At 41.0% G+C, this 22,481-nt stretch overlaps 1 pseudogene; it reads left to right on the top strand.

Moving 5' to 3' along the window:
- Positions 1-17,518: 17,518 nt before the first annotated feature.
- LOC118356163 lies at positions 17,519-17,734 on the top strand (annotated as a pseudogene).
- The last annotated feature ends 4,747 nt before the right edge of the window (positions 17,735-22,481 follow it).

The following is a 22,481-nucleotide window of genomic DNA, read 5'->3' as shown; positions in this document are numbered from 1 at the left end:
CAAAAGCAAAAATGAACTATTGGGACTTCATCAATATAAAAAGCTTCTGCACAGTGAAGGAAATAATCAACAAAACTAAAAGGCAGTTTAAGGAAAGGGAGAAGATACTTGCAAATGACATACCTGATAAAGGGCTAGTATCCAAAAATCTATAAAGAACTTATCAAACTCAACACCCAAAAAACAAATAATCCAGTTAAGAAATGGGCAGAAGACATGAATAGACACTTTTCCAAAGAAGACATCCAGATGACCAATAGACACATGAAAAGATACTCAACATCACTCGGCATCAGGGAAATACAAATCAAAAGTACAATGAGATATCACCTCACACCTGTGAGAATGGCTAAAATTAACAACACAGGAAACAACAGATGTTGGCAAAGATGCGGAGAAAGGGGAATCTTCTTGCACTGTTGGTGGGAATGCAAGCTGGTACAATCACTCTGGAAAACAGTATAAAGGTTCCTCAAAAAGTTAAAAATACACTATGACCCAGCAATTGCTCTACTAGGTATTTACTCAAAGGATATAAAATACTGATCTGATATATATATATATATACATATATATATATATATATATACATACACACACACACACACAGTGGAATATTACTCAGCCATAAAAAGAATGAAACCTTGCCATTTGCAACAAAGTGGATGGAGCTAGAGTGTATTATGCTAAGCGAAATAAATCAGTCGGAGAAAGACGAATACCATATGATTTCACTCATATGTGAAATTTAAGAAACAAAACAAGTGAACACAGTGGGGAAAAAGAGAGGCAGACCAAGAAACAGACTCTTAGCTATAGAGAACACACAGATGGCTACTGGAGGGGCGGCGGGCAGGGGGATGGGCTAGATGGATGATGGGGATTAAGGAGGGCACTTGTGTTAAGTACCGAGTGTTATATGTAAGGATGAATCACTGAACTCTATGCCTGAAACTAATATTACCCTACATGTTACTTATTAGAATTTAAGTAAAAACTTGAAATATTAAAAAAAGAGTAAGACTGTATCGTTTTATGGATATGGAGAGTTTTAGGGAAAGAATGAAAAATGATTCCACATTTGGGGGTCGGGAGAAGGAAAGGATATCTCACTGATGTATAAGAATTAAGAAAGGCAGTAAGGAGCTAATGTGGTAAGAACAGGACATATTGAGTGAGAAAGGATAATGGACTTTTAGATAGAGATGCACAATTAATTTCAAAGTAGGAAACTGGAAGTAGAACTAAGTGTGGTTGGTGCCTGTATTGTCTGCATGGAGGTTTCTGGGATTTGTCCTGCATAACTGACCACCCCGCCCCACATGTACGCGGGCAGGTTAAGGAATGCTGTGTGTGAGACTTGTGTTGCATAAGTGACCTCGGGAGCCTGGTCAGTTGACATTAGCTGGCCTCCAGGTCAGAACTGGCCCTTCTGGTCTGGACGCCAAGAGCTATAAAATTTGCCTTGCATCCCCTCGGGCTCCAGGCCGGGCTGGCTTCCGAAAATGGATCCAGAACAGGAGGCAAACATATATGGCCCGGGCTCCTTGAAGGTGTAAAGACATGATAACATAGGAATGTAGCTCGCTCCAAACTGTGCATTGGTGAACGAATGTTTAACTCCATACCCCGTCATTTGCCTATAAATACAGCCCTTTGGGGGATGGTCAGTTGGAAGTCTCACCTGAGGGGAGGATGCTCCTCCCAGGCCTCTCCATCAGGATTCCAGCCTGGCTGTCTTCACAGGGCCTCCCCAGCCAATGAAGTTGGATGTTGTAAGTACCCAGGTTGATGTAACTTTGTCTTATTCTCCTTTACTGCTTACTATTGCCCTCATCTATGTGCAGATTTCCCTTTTCTTCTTTCTATTTTCATAAGGTTTTTACTTTGTAATATCAGTTAAGTGTTTTTTCCCCTTAGAAACTGAAAACACAGCTGTTGTGAATCTTTTCTTTAGAACATCCTTCCTGGTCCTTTTTCTCCTTCCTGTTTCTGTCTATACCACTCTAGCTGAGAGCCGAGAAGGCCCTGTCAACCTCTACTGTTACAGTTCACCAGAGAACGCCAGGCAAACACCATAAATCATAATTTGTTACCCTAGTTGAATCCAAGAATTCCTTGGTTAGGACTTTCAGTCATTTCTAGTCATTTATAAACACTACTTTGATAACCCTGCTGGTGGTTTCTAGCCAGTCTTTATGAATGTGAAAATGACACAGGTCCCAAAGTAGTATCTGATAGCTCAGTGGGTCTGGGTTTTTTGTTGTTGTTTGTTGTTGTTTTGTTTTGTTTTTCTGGGTTTGTTTGTTTGTTTGTTTTTGTTTTACTGCCTGTAAAATAATAGCTTGGAAGAGAGCAAAGGAAAAATAAATCTAAACTCTAAGTTATGAGAATATGTTGGACCACATCCTCTCCCTGAGAGTATGACTGGTTTGGCCAATAATCTTTCAGGAAGTGCATCAAAATGCAGCAGGAGTGAGTTCTGATTTTTTTTTCTGACACAGTATGAATTGTTAAAAAATGGAAAAACACTGAGAAATAAAAAGTATAATTCACCCATCATCTTTTGCCACTGACTGGAAATAGAAAGTTCTATCCTAAATTGTTCTAGAAATTTTTCATACCCACAGCATGCCTAGGTAAAAACAGCTGGATCATGCTCAGGATGTAAATCACAGCAAGACTTTTAAGTGCTTATTTTAAAGGTCACAGCTTTAAATACTGTTTAGAGAAGCTGCAGTGAGAGGTAGCATGAAAAGGAGAGCCAGGGTAGAAACAGGAGTCAAGGGGACAGACAGACTCCAAGTACTGCTAAGTGAGGCCAGTGTGACCATCAGGGTACACACAGGCGAAATTCAAACAATGATTTGTAGAGCAGTTGTATTGTGAAAATCAAATGTGGACGTTTTTGCCATTACTGGTAGGAGATGAGCTGGAGAGTACTAACTTCATAACTGCTTTGAATTGTGACATTTATATTCCTGTAAAGTCACTTTAATCACTGAGCTCTCCAGAAGTTTCTTTATACACTCCACAGATTTTACCAGGAAATACATTTGATTCTGATCTTGTTACCCTAATATATAGTATTCCCAACATGTACAAGACAAGCCAAACTCCCCTCCCCCTGCACAACTTAGGCGATCACTCACCACCTGCTACTATTTCCCTTGTCTTCTCCTCAGCTCCAACCCACTCCCATCACATAAACCCTCCACACCAACCATGTTAACGTGCGTGTAGTTTCCCGACCAAGTAATGCTATTTCCCATGAAGGTATGTTCTCAACGTGGTTTTTCTGCCTGAACCCTACAATCAGGGCTCCAGTGTGATGTTCAGTCCTCCAATAATGTGCAGGTGTCCCCCAGTAGATCCCGTCAAGTTTCCTTCTGCATTGTTTAGCCAGGTGGAGCTATTGCCCTCTACCAGACCAACCCCGACACGGCACATAGGACTTGACGTCATAAAGTCAATTCCTAGACCCCCAACCTGGGGACACTGGAGCTCGGCTGAGCTCTAGCATCTGTGGAAAGTTCTGGTGTACCTGACCACAGGCTGTACTGTATAGAGCTGAGAGAGGCCACCTCTCAGAGAGAAGCAAAATGAACCAGTCAGGCACACACTATCTACATGGCAGAGCAAGCTTATAGGGTGGGGAGGGAAAGAAGAATCCAGGTTTAATCCAGTAAAATAGAAGTCAGAGAAACAATATGATCCGGGAGGCTAAAAGCACAGCCAGAAACAGCACCTCAAGAAACACCCTGGAACTGTGGGTATCAGTGAGACCTGAGTTAGAAATAGAAAGACAAACTCTATGGGTTTGAATGGATTGGATTAGAGAGTTGCACATCAGATTATCCACTAAGCAGCTATAATTTTAGTTCAAGCTCAGTGTCTCAACATGCACGGTGATTATCTTCCTTTATGTCCGGCTGATTTCCAAGAGCACGTATTTTCCAGTGATTATGATACCTCTCTTGAAACTGATCTAGATGGAATCCCAAAGAAAAGTTATCATATGCTAACTTTTTCAAAATGGAGTTTAACATTACATGTTGTCAGAATTCTTAAGCTCCAAAAAACTTGTTTCCTTAAATATTATGACATAGGCAACTTTTTTTTTTTTTTTTTATTCCTGAGCTATAAAGAGAAACATTTTTGGAGTTAGGGTAGACTGGCCAAGCCTCATATTAAAGATTAAAAGAAATGCAAGTTTAAAGGAATGTAAGCATCAAGGAATGTAAGTTAAGCCCCTCAGCTCATGCCAAAGGGGTGTTTTCCTTCTGGTGCTAGTTCAGTTCTCTAAGAAGGTAGAAGTGCTTTGTTTCAATATTCTGATGCAACTTTGCCAACAGAAAAAGTGATCCTTGATGTCAGATCAATATTCCATATTATCTCACAATGCTGAAGATGTCCTTGATGAACAGCTTTACAAGCCTTTATGTGGAGTCCCTGCAGAAAGAAGTGATTGTCATCCATAATTTGGTTCTGCTGAATGGAAACACTTTTGATAGACAGAAGACACTTGGCTTAATGTCATGCTAGTTCTTTCAAGGGTTGGCATCTTGGCATAGCTGCTCCCAGGTTTATGTGGATGCATAATTGGACCAGGGTTAGTATTGAGGATTAAAAATTGGATTGGAAAAGAGGAACATTCTATTTCTATTGGTAATATTTTATTATCACTCCTTCAGTTATTGGTTTGAAAATTATTGTCAGTAAGTCGGATAAAAACAGGCCAGCTTGGTGATGTGACAGATGAAACAGAATTTAGAAAGGAATTTGGTAAAATCAATCCAGAATAATATTAAATTTCAATTTTATTATAGACCACTATCCCCTCCAAAACACTCACATATAGGATATACTTCTGGGAGGACCTGGGCTTACTGAAAATTGAGAATAAAGGCAGATTAGGGGGAGCTATCCATGACTCTGATAAACAAAATCTTAGAAACAAGATCTCATCTGATATCTAGGAGATCCATTTTCCCAACTTCATAATCTATAATCTTAGGAACTTTGCAGATCCAAGTCCCTTATCTTGTTTGGTTTGCAGATAACATTAGTGATCAAGAAGTTCAAATTTTAACACATGGTTAATGAAGACTTTCTGTCACCAGAATGTTGATATTCTGTTGAGCCCTCCCTTCACTAACTTGTTAGACCTAGTTCTGTAGGTCAAGTGTAATTATTCCCCCTTTAAATAACATTTCCTCTCTGCCCTGAAAACCATAAACCAAGCAGTTAATGGGATACCCTCTTCTCCTTCCAGCCTCTTATGCCAGTTGCTTCATGAGCAAAGGACAGTCTGGTGGGTCTTAAGCTAATACTTAATTTAAGGAGCAAAAAGTCTTTAAGTATGACTCTGCCATACTTGGTCACTGTTACACTTCCTTATCACCTTGAGAAGCAATCTGTCAGAAAGTGATTCAGTAACCTACCATCTGTCCGTGTTGATCCTTCCCCTGCCTCTGACTTGGTGAAGCTACACTGACCCAGGTTACTGATGTCTTTACTGAGCTTGTTCTTTAACAACAAGGTGATGATCAGGGTTGGTGGAAATAGTTGTGACAGATTAACAATAACTCTTGGCAGTGAGAAACAGAGCTTCCTCTGGCCCTGGTTCCTTTTAACTTATATCTTAATGATTGGATCCTATTTTTAGTTGTGGTTGAGAATAGGTATACATTCTTTTCTGTTCCCAAGAATGTGTACATTCTTTTCTGTCTCTGCTATTTTTATCATGATAAAATATATATGGGCCCCATATATAATTTGCATTATTATCTGATCATGGTCAGAAAGAATGGCTTAGGATAATAGCCTTAAGCCAAAATCATTAGGTTTGGCAGACATCCTCCAAGATTCAGTAGATTTATATTCACTTTTCTAATGGCGGATTAAATTATTTAGTTATACCCATAGTACAGTTTTACAAGTATTTACCCTGAAGGGTTCATCAGGAAGTAAATCCTTAATGTCAAACTTTCAATTTTGTACATAAAAATTCCTGGCAGAGTGCCTGATGCTCCATAAAGAGCCACTGTCATGATGTTAAGGTATTGATGATGGTGATGGTAACCATGATGGCAGCCAGAGTGATCATCAACACCCTTTGAATATTTCATGTACTGCCTTCCAAAGAGTGAAAAACCCATCCTACTGAAAGGTACACTTGAAGTATCAAAATTAGTCCTCTCCCCAAAAGTTTAATAATATGTCTTTTATTTGATAACAATGTCATCTTAAATTCTAGAACCACCTAGTAGAAATGGCTACTGTTTAGTTGGCTTCATTTTTGAATGGCTTATAAAATCATTCTCTACAATCAGATCGACTTGTAATCAGTTTCTGACAGCAGCTAAAGATGCATCTCCTTAGATGTTTTCTAGAGGGATTTAATTAAAAGAATGACGCATCTTTTTCAGCCAAGAACACAGAGCGCCTGGCCTAGATCTGAAAAGCAGGAGCGGCAGGAGACTGCAGGCGGGTGGAGTCACCTGATGGGGAGGTGGAGGGGAGCACCTGCGCCCCCTCACTGAGGGCCACTCTCTCCGAGCAGCAGAGTGAGAAATGACAGCAACAGGGAGTGTGAGTTACAGAGATGGACGCTCTCCCTCTACCAGGCCCTGCTAATAAGTCAGACAGATAACAGAACTGAATCAGCTTTATCAGTGCAATTTTTCATGAATTGAGCAATTAGTTTCATTGACTACCACCGGATACAAATTCCCCCTTCTGAGCACTCCTGGAAATGTCTAAATTATAAAACAAGCACTATTATCATTAAATTGTGAAGCTCATCACCTCCTCAGGCTTCACCCTGACTCTGCCCACACTGCAACCTGGCACTGGGTGAGAAATGCTCTCATGAGTCACTCACAGCGTAACTGCCACCTCTCAGCCACCTGCGGGAAAGTCACGGGCCAGCTGTCATGGATTAGCTATCTGGCCTCCTCTCTCAACCTCCCATTCCACGTGGCCTAATCCCGGTGGCGCAGGAAAACTCAGTCCTTTTTGGTGCCCATCCCCCATGTCTTTTCTTGCATATTCGCATTTTTCCTGTCTTTTAGTCACACAAAAAGTCTCTGTGGCCTGCTCTTCTCAGACAGTCCTTTGGATCACTCAAGTACTTCCCTGTGTAATTCTATCTAAATTGTCCACCTGCAGTGTTTAAACAATAATTTGGTTTCTTCACCAATTTCCATATACCCCACATAAATTTTAGACACTATTACTTAATGAAAGGTAGAAAGGGCTAAGAAACAAACATTTATGAAGCACTATTTTCTGTCAGGATTTCTCTGAGGCGATACACCTTCAAGATTGTAATGGGGATTAAATCAAACCATATTTGCTGTCTCTATTACATCCGTCTCACTCAGTAGAAAAAAGGCAGTCAGGGAGGTGAAGCCACTACGCCGGTTCACAGAACTGATTAAGGATGGCACATAGAACAAAGCCCAAGTCAGCTTCATTCCAGAGCTATGTTCTGGCAGTACATCTGTGCTCCAGACACCTTTATGAGCACCCACATCACCTGGGGGCTTGTTAAAATGCAGATTCTGACTCAGAAGGCCTGAGGTGGGGCCTGAGGTTCTGCATGGGTGACAAGCTTCCCAACAGGAAAAGGCTATTGGTCTGCAGGTCACCAGTTGAGTAGCAAGGCTCTACAGTGCTAAGGTCAACTTTTTTTCACAGAAAAAAAAATGGCCATCCTCTGACCAATCTAAATGCCACAAATCCCACCTTGGTCAGTCAAAATGAATGCATACCAACTTCACGGGAACACAGAAGAGGTAGCGTAGTATTTCCTAACGTGTGCTCCTTGGATCATCTGCACAGAATTCCCCAGAGTGCTTGTTAAATGCAACTTTCTGGGTATCACCTCAGCCCTTGGGGTCCAAAATTGTGGGAGGCAGCACCTGAGAAGCTGTACTTATGACAAATTCTGCAGGCCCTTGTCATGCACATTCAAGTTTGAGAAGAAGTAGAGTAGCCTGAGCACTGAGAGGGGAATGATGATCCCGGAGGCTTATGGAGAAAGACCTGCAGACAGAGGAGCTCAGATGGCATCTCCGTGAAGGCCAAGAAAGCTTTTCCCTTTGTGGTGTAAAAGTGGGATTAAAGAGAAAAGAGTGAGTCCTGAAGTTTGAGAGTTGGAAGTGGGCCAACGGACTAGGTATTTTGACAAGCCCATCAGCTAGGGGATCTCAAGGAGACTATTCTCGGCCCCTTAGGAGGAGGGAGTCACAGCCTCTTTACCTGCTTGGATAAAAACTGGACAGATAGTAAATATTGAATCGACACATGCTTGAGATGCTCTTCTGGCAATGCTTGTCATGCAGAGGAACAGGAATAAGCTCTTATTTGTAAAGCATTTCCACCATGTGTGTTAATACCCATGACATAATCTGCTCTCACACATTGCTTCAGAGGGTGTATAAAGGCAGGGATTATTCGTTCCTAGCTCACAGGCGAGCACACTGAGCCCCGGGGAGTCGTAGTGATGCTAGAGCCAAACTTTCAGTCTCTAACACAGCGAGTAGACTTTTCAACCAGTCCAAAAGCTCCCGGACATGGCTTGTGCATTAAAACCACTCAGGCCTACTGAGTCAGAACTTTTAGGAAGGGGCCTGGTAATCTGCATTTTTAAGAACAATTCCATAGGTGATTCTTATGCAATCAGTGTATGGAACCATGTTTGGGAATCACTCAACTAGAATATATGGTATAAAAAGAGCTTCCTTATGACTCAAAGGGTCATATGAAAAGAGAAGAAGCCAAGGTATTGAGACCCTGTGACCCCTTCTGAAGATCAGAATGGTAGCAGGAATGTTCTAGGGTCTTCCCTGCTTGGAATGATGAGCTTAGAAGTAAGATTCTATAACTGCTGCAGGTGGGAAACTTCAAGAAATTCTCTTTTTGAAAAACTGATCAAAAGAAAGCATACCTCAGAACATAGAAGGTTTTATTAGGAAGACCTTCAAGACTGCGGGACAAATGTAAATTTCTCAAACCATAAGATACGGAGAAAGAGCCAGTGCTGAGTTTAAGGTGAGTTCTTGCTTTAGTCCTTACTAGTGGTATGGCTTTGCCCAAGTCAACTGACCATCAAGACGTTCAGCCACATTCTCTCCAGAACATAAAAAAGTGTGAGGAAAGATGAGAGAAGATGAGTGAAAGCACATAATATGTAAAATAGATGCACCTTACGTGTTAGCTGGAACTGAATCTGAGGTTCCTTCGTTGAGTGGGCTGGAGATAAGAGATAGGAAGTAGAAGATTTCCCGCGGCTGCTGGCAAGATCCAGGGTAGCTCAGACTCTAGGATCCGAGCCCTTCTCTCAGCAGATCCGGCCTTCCTAATTGACATACAGGGCAGCAAACTGAGTGGTGTGGTGGTGTGATTGAGGAAAGTGCCTCAGGGATGCAGTGTCTGAAATGTCATAATTTTATCATTTAGAGACTACTCCTTGAAACATCTATTCTTGTGCTTCTCTTTGAGAAATGAAAAAGCCCCAATGAGCTGACTTTATTCTAAATTTTAATCATCTGTTCTTTTGACCAGAGGAACCCCAAGAACATGTGTGGGAAGAATGGGTGGCTCAGGAGCACTGTGGAGAAAGGATGTGGTAAGAGAGAAAGGGGCCCAGGAAAGGGAGGTGAGGGGTGCTGAGGCCAAGTTCTGCCAGCTTCACATTTCCCACACCATACATTTAGCAACATGGTGTGGGTAGATCAATTTCAAGTACCACTAAAGGGGGAGGTTTGTTACCAGAAAAAAATCTTGTCTGAGAATGACATCACTCTCCTCAGATGGAGCAGGTGGCCCGTATGAGGGGAAACCTATATCATAGGAGCATCCTTAAGAAGGAGACAGATGCTCCTTATCAGAATAGGGAGAATTTCTTTTAGTAAGGACAAAATACATGATTCATATGAGACCAGTCTGTGTTGTCTCTTGAAGAGAACAAAGTCTCACTGTAGAATTGTGTTTGCTTATAGATAATTCATCAGGGAAAAGCAACATAAATATAAAAATATGCTCAAGTTCATTAGTAATCATGGAATTGCACACCAAGTCACAGTAAGAAACCATTTTATATCTACAGTATTGGCAAAAATTAAATTCTGACAATACCAAACCTGGTACAATTTGGAGCATAAGAAACTAATCATTCTCCTGGAGAATAAATTGGTAGCACAAATTGGATTGTTTAGCATTTTCTTATAAAACTTTACATGTGTATCCCCTAAATCCTAGCATTTCCACTCTAAATAAATACTTACATATGTGCAACAAGATGCATGTAAAAGAATGATCATAGCAGAATTATTTTTAAAAACAGAACCAGAGTAATTCAAATATGATGGATAGGAGAATGGATAAATAAACAGCATGGATGAATCTTTGAAACATAATGTTGAATAAAAACAATAAGTTGCAGAACACTAAAGACTATTTGATCCTATTTTCATAACGTTCAAATACAGAGACAACTAAAAATTACATTGCTCAGGAATACAAGCAGTACATAGAAACAACTTTCAAAAAACAAGGAAATGATAGTATCAATACAAAATTCAAGGTAGTTATTACCTAAGAAGGAGAGAGGGGGACTAGGTCAGGGGAAGCGATATATTCCATGGTATTATTAATGTTATGGTTTTTTTCTTAAAAAATAAGTTTATTGATCTAAAAAATGTAATACCGTTACCAATAAAAACCAAAAGTAGAGAATGGAGACCATTCTTTTCTATTTTATCATTGAATCAAAAACATGTTTTTGGATTATAATCTAAGTATGACTTGGCCACAGTAATCCATAATGTTAGTTTTTGATATGGTATTGGGTCATCAAAATTTAAATCATGATTCAAATTCATATTAATATTATAAAGATTCTTTTGTATGTTTCAAATAATTGTAATAACAAATTTCATAAGGTCACATTCATATTTGTACATGAATCCAGATAGCTCCAAGTCTCTGTTTATTTTATTTTATTTTTTTTTAATTTTTTATTGTTATGTTAATCACCATATATTACATCATTTGTTTTGGTGTAGTGTTCCATGATTCATTGTTTGTGCATAACACCCAGTGCTCCATGCAGAACGTGCCCTCTTTAATACCCATCACCAGGCTCACCCATCCCCCTACCGTCCTCCCCTCTAGAACCCTCAGTTTGTTTTTCAGAGTCCATCATCTCTCCTGGTTCGTCTCCCCCTCTGACTTACTCCCCTTCATTCTTCCTCTCCTGCTATCTTCTTCTTTTTCTTTTTTCTTAAAATATGTTGCGTTATTTGTTTCAGAAGTACAGATCTGTGATTCAACAGTCTTACACAATTCACAGCGCTCACCGTAGCACATACCCTCCCCAATGTCTATCACCCAGCCACCCCATCCCTCCCACCCCCGACCACTCCAGCAACCCTCAGTTTGTTCCTGAGATTAAGAATTCCTCATATCAGTGAGGTCATATGATACATGTCTTTCTCTGATTGACTTATTTCACTAAGCATAACACCCTCCAGTTCCATCCAAGTCTCTGTTTAATACCTGTTTTAATTCAGTCTCTTAAAGTTATTCCCACCCCGAGTGAATTTCTGGGAATCCCTAAGAGGTGCCTTCTGTGTATCCAGAAATATGTTGGCACTCACCTCTACTATCCACATGGGCCAATGGCTTCCGCTGTCTAGTATGGGCTTCTGCCTCTATTAATGATCCCTGTTGATTTTCCCTGGTTGCCTCAGTTCTCATGGGGTCATGGAGGTTCATCAGTTTTTTGAGAACAGAGAGGGGGAAGGTTATTCTGGTATTGTTTGGTGACCACTCTAAAGTGTGGCGGAATCTACTGGGCTAGCTCTTCCAGCTCAGATCCAGGGCCCTATCTTCTCCTACATTGCATCGTCCCAGAGTGACTATGGTGCCATTGGCTCACTTCCTGTTCCCCAGCTCTCAGCCTCCTTCTGGGAGCCTCATGCTGTAATTGGCTCAACTTGCCACCCTCCCTCAGGCCGAGTGGACACTCTTTCAGGAGCACAGTGCTCACACCATGCCACCTGACTTCTGTTACCATTTCTCCCATGCCCCCACCAATCACCCTGGATGCAGCATAGACACAGAATTCAAACTTTATTTTTTAGCCATTCTCCTGTTCAACCTCCTATACAAATCATCAGGGTGAAGAGATGTGAGAGAGGAGATCACTCCAGCCAAATTCAAAACCATTTTTACTCTGTGTCAGTCCTTGTTGCAATTAAAAAGGAAAGGAAATTCTGTATCAAAACTGAAACTGAGAATCATACCATCTGAATACCAGGGATGTCAGGTAGGATTTAATGGAGAAAAGAATGGCTTGAGGAAAGAATGGGTGAGCCCACGATGTACCTTTCACAAAGGATGGTGTGTGTGGGAAGGAAGTGGAATAGTGCTTCCCACAGGACACACCTAAATATGACCAGCCACAAAGGGGGAGGGGCTAGAGGCGAAGGCAGCCTACTGCAGAGTTGATGAGAAGCAAAAGATAATAGCGTCTCCAGGGAAGCATCCCAAGGCTAGTATGGGAAGTACCTGATTGCAGCACTCACTCCCAGCTTATTCCTAGGGCAGAGATCATGCTTAATAAAGCATGACAGTCCCCCCCCATGGTCATGCCAGGTACAAAAGGGGCATTGCCATCACCCAAGGTAACTTTGACTTGAAGACAAATTCTTTGAAGTAGAAGGATTCTTGCTGAGCTGTGCCTCTGAATCTTGTTCTCTTCCTAACCCCAAGAGACAAGGCTCTTTAAGTAGAGAACATCTACACACAAAGTCTATCTAAAGGTCTAGCTAAAGTTTCTCTCCGGTCTTTGTCTGGACCTGTATTCTTTGACAAGGACCCTCTACTATTTCTGAGTAAAATCCCCTCATCTCCCAAACTGGAAAAGGGATGCCTCACATGATAAAGTTGAGCAAAGGAAGAGAAATCCTCCAACATGGTAAGACTTACTAAATCAAAAGAAATGCCATACCAGTCAAGGCTGAGTGCCATGCTGCAGTGGCCATGATCTCCTCTTGCATGAACACCACTGACCGTTCCAGGTGCTGCCTCCCCAGATCTACCAGAGCTTTCACACCGAGACACCTCTTCTCATGGGCTGCTCCAACACTAACGTGGGCCCATTCCTGCAAGACAAGAGACTCCTTGAACGGCTGGCTTTGGCTAAAGAACTCACCATCCACCTCACCAAAAACGTCTTAGAACTGTAATCCAAGAACCCATTTCTCTCTCCTCCTCCTCCTGCACAGGTGTCAGACTTCATGGTTGAAGCCATTTCCTGCCTTCTCCTGCTTCCTCTCCTTTATCCTTCACGTGGATTTCCCCTAGCTTTTTTAAAATATCTACTCCTGTCTTGGAGTGTACTGAGCAGAGAAGCTGAACCAACCCACACATGAAATAAAAAACATTGAAATGTATTACATTTTGAGGGAACCTGCCTCAATATAAAAGGGCTAACCCAAGACCAGGCAATGCTGCATTCAGACCATACATACAATTGCTTAAAACATTTCTTTTTTCTAAGTACTTTATTTATTTATTAGAGAGAGAGAAAGCACAAGCAGGAGGAGGGGAAGAAGGAAAGGGAGAGTGAGAAGCAGACTCCCTGCTGAGCAGAGAGTCCAAAGTGGGGCTTGATCCCAGGACCCCGAGATCATGACCCCAGCCGAAGGCAAACACCCAACTGACTGAGCCACCCAGGCACCCCTGCTTAAAACATTTCTAACGGAGAGAAATATTCTGAAGAATAGAACCTGTCAATCTGGCTCACTCTTGCAGAATTTGAGGGGAAAAGATGGATATTGAATATATAGAGAATAGATCCAAGAGAGCCAAACCAATACATGCGATAGAAGAAACCTAGAGGGAGAACATCGAAGCAATAGAGAGAATTAATGATTAAAGAAATAAAAAGACATAGCCCTAGGCCTTGAGATCAAAGGGGTCATCCTCCTGCTTCAGATTCTATAATTCAAGCAGCATAAGAAACAACAGGTGCTGAAAGCTCTATTCTTAGTCATCTGAAAGCTCTAGAAAGAAGTGGTTCTAGAAAACTCTACCATAAATTCCAACCTCTACCAGTCATGTTCTTCATAAGCTTAGGAGCAAAGAACAAGACTCAAAAAGCTGGATTAAGTTACAACAGATTCATCATTCTAAGAGAGTGGAAACCTAGTTGCAAAATCATCTGTTAGTGACAGAGCATGATCATCAGGTACCGGCTATCAGGTCACAAAGAAACGTCTTGATATGATATGCTTCATCCGTCTGGAATACTGGAGACTGACTTTATATGGATTTTTTTACAAACTAGGTTATTATTTTTTTAACTTTATATCAAAACTCAAAGGAGATCCTCTTAGCTACCTGTCTGATAAGACTGTCATGTCAGTGGGACCAGAATATGTGACTGATTACTGAGAGATAAGGCAAAGTGTTCAGTAGTGAAAATGTTATCACCATAATTCACTCAGTTCTGCCCAACCACACAATGTTTATATGGCTATTTGTGTCATCAGGGTTATATCCAAATCGGAGTTAAAGTAGAATCCCACCATGACATTTCTTTTTGAAAACAGTAAGATATGATATACTCGGTATTATTTGCTTCCAGAAAACAGGTCTAGTTGTTAGTCATTGGTGTCTTCGTTGCTCATATACGCAAGTGAAACTGATCGCCTTTGATGGGCAGGAGAAACAGGAGTCAGCAAACAGATTGCAATTTCAGGTTATCACGCTCTAGCTATTACCAATAGCTGTGAATGCAAAAACTGTATTAAAACATGTGGTCTCATTTCATGCACCATAGTACCCATGATCATTCTGTTAAAGGCCCTGGATTCTGATTTTAATAAATTAATCACTCTCTACCTCTTTATAGAATATATTAAAATCCCATACTATTTGGTTTGGGAGATAGGCAATTATTCTGGTGAATCAAATATCCTCATTAATAAATACCGTATAGACACACTACATGGGCATTATCTATTTTCAGAGAATTAAAGTAAAATCAATTCAGCACTAAAATAATCATGAAAAAAGTTAATACCTTAAATGTATACACATTGTTCCTGTGTACACTTTTAAAGTCCTGATTTAATTTTTTTTATTTTTTTACTCTTATGTTAATCACCATACATTACATCATTAGTTCTTGATGTAGTGCTCCATGATTCATTATTTGTGCATAACACCCAGTGCTCCACGCAGAATGTGCCCTCTTTAATACCCATCACCAGGCTAACCCATCCCCCCACCCTCCTCCCCTCTAGAACCCTCAGTTTGTTTTTCAGAGTCCATCGTCTCCCATGGTTCATCTCCCGCTCCGACTTACTCCCCTTCATTCTTCCCCTCCTGCTATCTTCTTCTTTTTCTTTTTTCTTAACATATGTTGCATTATTTATTTCAGAAGTACAGATCAGTGATTCAACAGTCTTCCACAATTCACAGCGCTCACCATAGCACATACCCTACCCAATGTCTGTCACCCAGCCACCCCATCCCTCCCACCCCCCACCACTCCAGCAACCCTCAGTTTGTTTCCTGAGATTAAGAATTCCTCATATCAGTGAGGTCATATCATACATGTCTTTCTCTGATTGACTTATTTCGCTCAGCATAACACCCCCCAGTTCTATCCACGTCATTGCAAATGGCAAGATCTCATTTCTTTTGATGGCTGCATAATATTCCATTGTGTATATATACCACTTCTTCTTTATCCATTCATCTGTCGATGGACATCTTGGCTCTTTCCACAGTTTGGCTATTGTGGACGTTGCTGCTATAAACATTGGGGTGCACGTACCCCTTCGGATCCCTACATTTGTATCTTTGGGGTAAATACCCAGTAGTGCAATTGCTGGATCTTATGGTAGCTCTATTTTCAACTGTTTGAGGAACCTCCATACTGTTTTCCAGAGTGGTTGCACCAGCTTGCATTCCCACCAACAGTGTAGGAGGATTCCCCTTTCTCCGCATCCCCGCCAACATCTGTCATTTCCTGACTTGTTAATTTTAGCCATTCTGACTGGTGTGAGGTGGTATCCCATTGAGGTTTTGATTTGGATTTCCCTGATGCCAAGCGATATTGAGCACTTTTTCATGTGTCTGTTGGCCATTTGGATGTCTTCTTTGGAAAAATATCTGTTCATGTCGTCTGTCCATTTCTTGATCGGATTATTTGTTCTTTGGGCGTTGAGTTTGGTAAGTTCTTTATAGATTTTGGATACTAGCCCTTTATCTGATATGTCATTTGCAAATATTTTCTCCCATTCTGTCGGTTGTCTTTTGGTTTTGTGGACTGTTTCTTTTCCTGTGCAAAAGCTTTTTATCTTGATGAAATCCCAATAGTTCATTTTTGCCCTTGCTTCCCTTGCCTTTGGCGATGTTTCTAGGAAGAAGTTGCCGCGGCTGAGGTCGAAGAGGTTGCTACCTGTGTTCTCCTTTAGGATTTTGATGGACTCCTGTCTCACGTTTAGGTCTTTCAACCATTTGGAGTCTATTTTTGTGTGTGTTGTAAGGAAATGGTCCAGTTTCATTCTTCTGCATGTGGCTGTCCAATTTTCCCAACACCATTTGTGGAAGAGACTGTCTTTTTTCCATTGGACATTCTTTCCTGCTTTGTCAAAGATGAGTTGACCATAGAGTTGGGGGTCCATTTCTGGGCTCTCGATTCTGTTCCATTGATTTATGTGTCTGTTTTTGTGCCAGTACCATACTGTCTTGATGATGACAGCTTTGTAATAGAGCTGGAAGTCCAGAATTGTGACGCCGCCAGCTTTGCTTTTCTTTTTCAACATTCCTCTGGCTATTCGGGGTCTCTTCTGGTTCCATACAAATTTTAGGATTATTTGTTCCATTTCTTTGAAAAAGGTGGATGGTATTTTGATGGGGATTGCACTGAATGTGTAGATTGCTCTAGGTAGCACTGACATCTTTGCAATGTTTGTTCTTCCAATCCATGAGCATGGAACGTTTTTCCATTTCTTTGTGTCTTCTTCAATTTCTTTCATGAGTATTTTATAGTTTTCTGAGTACAGATCCTTTGCCTTTTTGGTTAAATTTATTCCTAGGTATCTTATGGTTTTGGGTGCAATTGTAAATGGGATCGACTCCTTGATTTGTCTCTCTTCTGTCTTGTCATTGGTGTATAGGAATGCCACAGATTTCTGTGCATTGATTTTATATCCTGCTACTTTACTGAATTCCTGTATGAGTTCTAGCAGTTTTGGGGTGGAGTCTTTGGGTTTTCCACATACAGTATCATATCGTCTGCAAAGAATGAGAGTTTGACTTCCTCTTTGCTGATTTGGACGCCTTTGATTTCTTTTTGTTGTCTGATTGCTGTGGCTAGGACTTCTAATACTATGTTGAATAGCAGTGGTGAGAGTGGACATCCCTGCCGCGTTCCTGACCTTAGGGGAAAAGCTCTCAGCTTTTCCCCATTAAGAATGATATTCGCAGCTTTGCGCAGTGGCAGTATCGTAGCCAATGAGGTTTATCCGAGGCGCGATTATTGCTAATTGAGAATGATATTCGCTGTAGGTTTCTCGTAGATGGCTTTTATGATATTGAGGTATGTACCCTCTATCCCTATACTCTGAAGAGTTTCAATCAAGAAAGGAGGCTGTACTTTGTCAAATGCTTTTTCTGCATCTATTGAGAGGATCATATGATTCTTGTTCTTTCTTTTGTTAATGTATTGTATCACGTTGATTGATTTGCGGATGTTGAACCAGCCTTGCAGCCCAGGGATAAATCCCACTTGGTCATGGTGAATAATCCTTTTAATGTACTGTTGGATCCTATTGGCTAGTATTTTGGTGAGAATTTTTGCATCCATGTTCATCAAGGATATTGGTCTGTAATTCTCCATTTGATGGGGTCTTTGGTTTTGGGATCAAGGTAATGGTGGCCTCATAAATGAGTTTGGAAGTTTTCCTTCTATTTCTATTTTTTGGAACAGTTTCAGGAGAATAGGTATTAATTCTTCTTTAAATGTCTGATAGAATTCCCCTGGGAAGCCATCTGGCCCTGGGCTTTTGGTTGTTGGGAGATTTTGGATGACTGCTTCAATTTCCTTAGTGGTTATAGGTCTGTTCAGGTTTTCTATTTCTTCCTGGTTCAATTTTGGTAGTTGATACATCTCTAGGAATGCACCCATTTCTTCCAGGTTATCTAATTTGCTGGCATAGAGTTGCTCATAATATGTTCTTAGAATTGTTTGTATTTCTTTGGTGTTGGTTGTGATCTCTCCTCTTTCCTTCATGATTTTGTTGATTTGGGTCATTTCTCTTTTCTTTTGGATAAGTCTGGCCAGGGGTTTATCAATCTTGTTAATTCTTTCAAAGAACAAGCTCCTAGTTTTGTTGATCTGTTCTACTGTTCTTTTGGTTTCTATTTCATTGATTTCTGCTCTGATCTTTATTATTTCTATTCTCCTGCTGGGTTTAGACTTTATTTGCTGTTCTTTCTCCAGCTCCTTTAGGTGTAGGGTTAGGTTGTGTATTTGAGACCTTTCTTGTTTTTTGAGAAAGGCTTGTATTGCTATATACTTTCCTCTCGGGACTGCCTTTGCTGTATCGCAAAGATTTTGAACAGTTGTTCAACAGTTGTTCAACAGTTGTTTTCATTTTCATTGGTTTCCATGAATTTTTTAAATTCTTCTTTAATTTCCGGTTGACCCATTCATTCTTTTTAGTAGGATGCCCTTTAGCCTCCATGTATTTGAGTTCTTTCCAACTTTCCTCTTGTGATGGAGTTCTAGTTTCAAAGCATTGTGGTCTGAAAATATGCAGGGAATAATCCCAATCTTTTGGTACCGGTTGAGACCTGATTTGTGACCTAGGATGTGATCAATTCTGGAGAATGTTCCATGGGCACTAGAGAAGAATGTGTATTCTGTTGCTTTGGGATGGAATGTTCTGAATATGTCTGTGAAGTCCATTTGGTCCAGTGTGTCATGTAAAGTCTTTATTTCCTTGTTGATCTTTTGCTTAGATGATCTGTCCATTTCAGTCATGGGGGTGTTAAAGTCCCCCACTATTATTGTATTGTTGTCAATGTGTTTCTTTGCTTTTGTTATTAATTGCCTTATATAAGTGGCTGCTCCCATGTTAGGGGCATAGATATTTACAATTGTTAGATCTTCTTTTGGATAGACCCTTTAAGTAGGATATAGTGTCTTTCTTCATCTCTTATTACAGTCTTTGTTTTAAAATCTAATTTGTCTGATATAAGGATTGCCACCCCAGCTTTCTTTTGGTGTCCATTAGCATGGTAATGGTTTTCCACCCCTTCACTTTCAATCTGGGGGTGTCTTTGAATCTAAAATGAGTCTCTTGCAGACAGCATATTGATGGGTCTTGTTTTTTAATCCAATCTGATAGCCTGTGTCTTTTGATTGGGGCATTTAGCCCATTTACATTCAGGGTAACTATTGAAAGGTATGAATTTAGTGCCATTGTATTGCCTGTAAGGTGACTGTTACTGTATATTGTCTGTGTTCCTTTCTGATCTATGCTGCTTTTAGGCTCTCTCTTTGCTTAGAGGACCCCTTTCAATATTTCTTGGAGGGCTGGTTTCGTGTTTGCAAATTCCTTTAGTTTTTGTTTGTCCTGGAAGCTTTTTATCTCTCCTTCTATTTTCAATGTCAGCCTAGCTGGATATTGTATTCTTGTCTGCATATTTTTCTCGTTTAGTGCTCTGAAGATATCATGCCAGTCCTTTCTGGCCTGCCAGGTCTCTGTGGATAGGTCTGTTGCCAATCTAATATTTCTACCATTGTAGGTTACATATCTCTTCTCCCGAGCTGCTTTCAGGATTTTCTCTTTGTCTCTGAGACTCGTAAATTTTACTATTAGATGTCGGGATGTTGACCTATTTTTATTGATTTTGAGACGGGTTCTCTGTACCTCCTGGATTTTGATGCCTGTTTCCTTCCCCACACTAGGGAAGTTCTCTGCTATTATTTGCTCCAATATACCTTCTGCCCCTCTCTCTCTTTCTTCTTCTTCTGGGATCCCAATTATTCTAATGTTGTTTCATCTTATCGTATTGCTTATCTCTCGAATTCTGCCCTCGTGATCCTGTAGTTGTTTCTCTCTCTTTTTCTCAGCCTCTTTATTTTCCATCAGTTGGTCTTCTATATTGCTGATTCTCTCTTCTGCCTCATTTATCCTAGCAGTTAGTGCCCCCATTTTTGATTGCACCTCATTAATAGCCTTTGTGATTTCGACTTGGTTAGATTTTAGTTCTTTTATTTCTCCAGAAAGGGTTTCTCTAATAACTTCCATGCTTTTTTCAAGCCCAGCTAGTATCTTTAAAGTCATGATTCTGAACTCTAGGTCCGACATCGTACTAATGTCCATATTGAGTAGGTCCCTGGCTGACAGTACTACCTCTTGTTCTTTTTGCTGAGGTGATTTTTTTGTCTTGTCATTTTGTGCAGAGGAGAATAGATAAATGAGAGAACACAATGCTAACAGGTTAACAACGTCCCCAGCAAATATACTCTATACAAATCAGAAAAGACCTAAAACCAGGGGAAAAGAAAGGGAAAGAAAGAAAAAAGAAAAAGAAAGGAAAAAAAACCAAAAGAAAAAGACAAAAACAAAAACAGAACAATACAAAAAAACAGAATATGATCAAATATGATCAGGCTAGTGCATAGATCAGTGCCACACACTAGATTTTGGGCGTATTTTGGTCTGTTAGAAAAAAGTGTCTCCTAAAATTTTAAAGGAAGAAAGACTTATATATGTACAAAATAAGGGTTGATACAATGAAGGGATGGAAGATGACTGTAGAGATGAAAATTATGAAAGATTTTATAAAAGGAATTGATAAGATAAGAAGTTGTTTGAAAAAAGAAAGAAGATTTAAAAAAAAAAGAAAAAAAGGGAGAGAATTTGATCAGGCAGGAGACTAGAACAAAGCCATACACTAGTGATTTAGGGTATATTTTAATCTGTTAGAAGAAACTGTATCTCAAAATTTTAAAGAGAGAACAACTTATATATATATGCCAAAAATAAGGGTAACTACTATGAAGGGATAGAATATGACTCTAAAAATGAAAAATAAAAACTTTTTTTTTTAAAAGGGATTGATAAGATGTTGGATGAAAAAGGGAAAAAGAAAAATAAAAAAAAGTTAAAAAAATTAACTTTGAAAAACTAATGAATCATGGTTAAAAAAAGCCATGAATTCTATGTGCAGTATTCCCCTAGCGCTGGAGTTCTCCCGTTCTCCTTGATCGGTAAACTTGGTCTTGGCTTGCTGGGTGTTCGTGCTGATCTTCTTGGGGGAGGGGCCTGTTGCCGTGGTTCCCAAACGTCTTTGCCGGAGGCAGAATTGCCCCACCCTTGTCGGTCCGGGCTAAGCAAGCTGCTCGGGTTTGCTCTCAGGAGCTTTTGTTCCCTGCAAGCTCTGGTACAGCTTTGGAGGACCAGGATGAAAATGGTGGCCTCCCAATCTCCATCCGGAGGAGCTGAGAACTCGGGGCCCCGCTCCTCAGTGTGCCCCCAGAGAAAAGCAGTCACTCCCGTCTCCCTGGTCTCCGGCCGCACTCCGTGCTCACCTGGCCTGTGACCGAGCGTTTCTATTTCTGGCACCCGACCCCGTGTAGAGTCTCCAAACCCAGCAGATCCCTGCGGTGCGCTCCCGCGCCGCTCCTCCCGGGGGAGGAAGGGGAGTCTCCCCGGATCTGCCACTTGTTGGGTCCCTGCTGGAGGAGCAGTGGCCCGACTGCGTCGCGGATCACAGTTTATGGCCACCCCGAGCTGAGAGCCCACACCTCGGCTCCGTCTCTGCAGCCGGCTTCCCCGCTCCAATACCTGGGAGCTCTGCCGCACTCAGGCACCCCCATCTTTCTGTGACCCCGAGGGTCCTGAGACCACACTGTCCCGCGAGGGTTCCACCCCCCACTTAGCCACTGGAGTGACGTCCCTCAGCAGAGCCGACTTCTAAAAGGTCCGATTTTGTGCTCCACGGCTCTATCACTCGCCAGAAGTGGTTGACGGAGGCCCCCCCGCCCCGCCGTCTATCCTCCCAAATATTGCCTCGGATTCACTTCTCCTCACGTCCTACCTTCCAGTAAGTGGTCGCTTCTCTGTTCAGAGAGTTGTTGCTACTCTCCTCTTCGATCTCCTGTTGAGTTCGTAGGTGTTCAGAATGGTTTGATCCCTATTCAGCTGAATTCCTGAGACCAGACGAAATCCAGGTCCCCTACTCCTCTGCCATCTTGCTCCGCCAGTCCTGATTTAATTTTAATACATCTTTTAAAATATATTTTGCTTTTACAAATGTTTTTAAAAATTTGGATCTTGAAGAAAGAAAAGGAGGAAGAGAGTGGAAGGAAGTATCTTATGATTTGTTAAGATAGGAGCACTAGCTACTCCATTTTCATAGGAAAAATGGGAAGA

The sequence above is a fragment of the Zalophus californianus genome, chromosome 12 (assembly GCF_009762305.2).
Source record: "Zalophus californianus isolate mZalCal1 chromosome 12, mZalCal1.pri.v2, whole genome shotgun sequence".
Lineage (NCBI taxonomy): Eukaryota > Metazoa > Chordata > Mammalia > Carnivora > Otariidae > Zalophus > Zalophus californianus.
The sequence above is the reverse complement of the archived record's forward strand: the minus strand, read 5'-3'. Positions and strand labels throughout refer to the sequence as shown.